The sequence below is a fragment of the Triticum dicoccoides genome, chromosome 6B (assembly GCF_002162155.2).
Source record: "Triticum dicoccoides isolate Atlit2015 ecotype Zavitan chromosome 6B, WEW_v2.0, whole genome shotgun sequence".
In the NCBI taxonomy this organism is placed as follows: domain Eukaryota; kingdom Viridiplantae; phylum Streptophyta; class Magnoliopsida; order Poales; family Poaceae; genus Triticum; species Triticum dicoccoides.
Window position 1 is genome coordinate 610,338,858 of NC_041391.1, and position 3,716 is coordinate 610,342,573.

Consider the following 3,716-nt stretch of genomic DNA (forward strand, 5'->3'; position numbering starts at 1 on the left):
CCTCATCTCCGGTGAGCTCCTCCTCCCTCCTCTCCTCCCATCCCCTCATGGTTTCTCCTTCCTCCTCTCCGATGCTCCGGTGAACTCCTCTCCAGCGACCTCCTCCTCCTCTCCGGTGATGTAGGCAAGCGCCTCTCCGGTGACCTCCTCCTCCTCCTCTCCGGCGAACTCCTCTCCAGCGAACTCCTCTCCGGCAAAAGAACACGGCAAAAGAATGTACAAGATCCAAAAACAGGAACAAAATTTGAAATAATGTCGTGCCAAAAAACGAGCAAAAAAAACGAGGAAAAAATGGGCAAAAAATCACGATCCAGATCCAGATCCAGATTCAAAATTCAAAAAATTCAAAAATACTAATGGCGCACCGATGGCCTATACTAATGGCGCACCGTGGCCTATACTAATGGCGCACCGGTGGTGCGCCATTAGTAGGCAAAACCGGTGCGCCATTAGTAGGCCTTTTTCTAGTAGTGATAGGCAGATAGTCCTTAAAGCATTTTCCAGATACCTGTCCCCTTCACCTATAGGGTAGTCAAGCTCCGGCTCCTCAAATCCCTCCATTATTTCATCCACCGTCACAATAGCATAGCCATGTGGAATCATACGGCAATGAAATGTTCCATCAGCATGAGGAAGTACAACAGAGCCGACTGCCGCCTTCAAGGTTAGGTTCTGGTATTTCGTCATTAGAACACAATGTTCAACCTCTGTGATACTATCCACGGGGTAGCGAGGAGCCGCGAAATCAGCCTGAACGAGCTTCATGGAAGCCATGCTGCTTCTCCACTGAGATGGTGGATAGCTTCTGGGGCAGCATCAAAGCAAGGATCTTCGTGCCGCTGAGAAGGTTGGCTGGTAGCTCGCTCGATCTCAAGTTCCTCTAGTTTCTTTAATCTTTCATTCATCTTCTGCATTTCACTTACTTCCTCTTTCTTCTTTCTCATTCTGCTTCTATAACCATCCCCGTCGGGAAACCCAAGCTTCCACGGAGCGGAGCCTGGTGTGCCTCATGTTTGTCTAGGGTGTTTAGGATTCCCGGGGGCCTCTGTCAACTCGTCCTTCTCTCTGTTGGGAATGAATGTCCCTTCCGGTGCTGCCTTGATTGCTGCCTGAAGCTTCTTCATGTGATTGCAAGTTGCTCGTCCGTCCAAACACACTCCCCTGTTTCTGGGTCCAAAGTTCCCCCAGTCCCGAAGAATCAAGTCCCTGAACGAATTGGCCAGTGCAATGTCGCTAGTTGGACCTGTATCAAGCAGGTCTTGCTCAGCTTTGTCCCATAACGGTCGGGCTTTGTAGTAGCCACCTGACCCCGTGTGATGGTGATACTTCTTCTTTGTAGCATTTTGTTTGTTTGTTAGTGAACTTTTCTTACCCTTCTCTGAATTCTTGTAGGCCACAAATGCGGGCCAGTGATCTCTAATCTTGTCATATCGACCCATGAATTCTGAAGTCTCACCTTTGTCGACAAACTTTGTGTTCAACTCTTTCTTCCAGTTCCTGAATAGTTTTGTCATCTTCTTGAGAGAAAACGCCTTGACCTTTGGCTGTATAACCGGGTTCTGAGGATCCTTCTCTGCTGGTAAGCTAAAATTTGTCATCAGCGAGGTCCAAAGATTGTTCTTCTGTCTATCCTGGACATAAGAAACTTCAGTGTCCTTACTATGCTTATTCCATTGCTGGATGCTGATCGGGACGCTGTCCCTAACAACAACTCCGCACTGTTTTACAAATGCGTCCTTGGTCTGCTTGGGAACAATTGGTTGGCCATCTTTCACAATTTTTGTGATCGTGAACCTTTCATCCTCGCGCAACCTTTTCTTCGGGCCTCATTTCCTTACGGAAGTTTGGCTCGATCCGGAGGGCTAAAAGAAGAAAGAAGCGTTAATATATGTACATACCAAAATAATTGATGCATCAAGTTAGCACAGGCTAATATATATATATACCTCGCCGGAGTTTTCAACAGTTAAGGCTCCCTCCTCTGTTCAGTCATCGAAGCCATCATCAAGATCTCCTTCCTCCACCGTTCGGTCACCGGAGCTGTCATGATCTCCTTCCTCCTCCATTGTTGGATCACTGGAGCCGTCATGATGATATCCTTCCTCCTCTCCTTCCTGACCATCGGTGTCGTTGAGAAATGACAAGGGATCACCTCGGGCGAGGATTATATCCCCAACAATTGTTCTTTTTCTAAGTCTCTTTCCATAGTTTCTGCAAATATTACAACATGGCAATATACAAACACGAGAGATGGATTAGTGGCAAACATAGACCTAGCTAAACTAAGCCAGAGCGCACTATAGGCTATCGTGTGTGTGTGTGTGTGTATATATATATATATATATATATATATATATATATATATAGACACGCTAAACTAAGCCAGAGCGCACTATAGGCTATCGTACGCGCCGGCTGCCCGACCGAGTCTCTCAACTACTCTAATTAGTCCGCTCCGCACGCCTCCTTACCGGTTGGAAATTCACCGTAAAAAACTAATGGGACATGGTAAAGGACTTTAATCATTACTACGGCTCTCCACTGTTGGATAGTAAAATTTGCTATGCCTTCACTGTAATAAACTAATGGAACACAGTAGTGGACCCTAATCATTACGACTCTCCACCATCGGATGGTAAAATTTGCTATGCCTGTTCAGGCCTATTTGCACGTAGTAATGTGTTCATAAAACGTAGTTGCAATTTGTGAAGGGAACATAGTAATCAGGTTACTAAATTCTTCGGCCGATTTTGCGCAAAAAATAATAAACCAAAGTAGATTAGTCGTAAGCTTAAAATATTTTATGTTTATTTAGGCTTCTTTAATTCTCACTAGTACGTGATTTTCCGGCAGACTACATCGTAATGCAATTACTAGCACCTACTGTAGCTAGTAGGATTCATGCATAGAGTGGTAACACTGTTACCATAGGTACATTTTCCATTTAAATAAAACAAAACTAATATTCAATGTCAGCCTTTAGTCACGTACATGGTAATTGTATTTCTGACGTACTGTAAACCAATTAATAGAGGAACCGTTCACCGGCGCTTACTTTTTCCAAGCGTTGGCTAGAAACCACCTATTGTTATTCGTACATTCTTTTAACATAGTAAACCAACTACTATGTGTTCACCTTATTTTACGATCAGAGGATGCTGCACGGCCTCGTAATGGATTTACTGCTGCTATGCCTCGTAATGTACTAGTACTTCCGTTACCATGTACGCTGATATGATTACTGTCATTAGTAGATGGTGGGTTGAAGCGTCTAGTGTTGCGGGGCGGAGATGGGGCGCTGACTACGGTAAAAGAATTTAATCAATTACTATTTTTTGTATTGCTTGTTACTTCCATTTCCTAATCCATAGGGACGTGGAACAAGCGGCCCGTCGGGAGGGGCATTAGCGACCAGCGCGTACGATTAGGCGTTTTGCGCTCTCGCACAGTTTAGCGCCACCATTATTACGAGAGGGTAGATCTACAATGAGCAATGGATTAATTAGTTGCGGACCGCCTCTCTCATGCATGTCCGACGCGTCCCCCCCCCCCCATGTCGAAATTATCGGGGAGGGGGTAGATCTACAATGATGCTCTTTCTTCTAGGGTTTGGGTGGCCTCAAGAGTTGGTCGGGTGAGCGGACCGACTCTCTCTCATGCATGTCCAACGTCCCACATCATGTCGAAGTTATCGGGGAGGGGGTAGATCGACAACG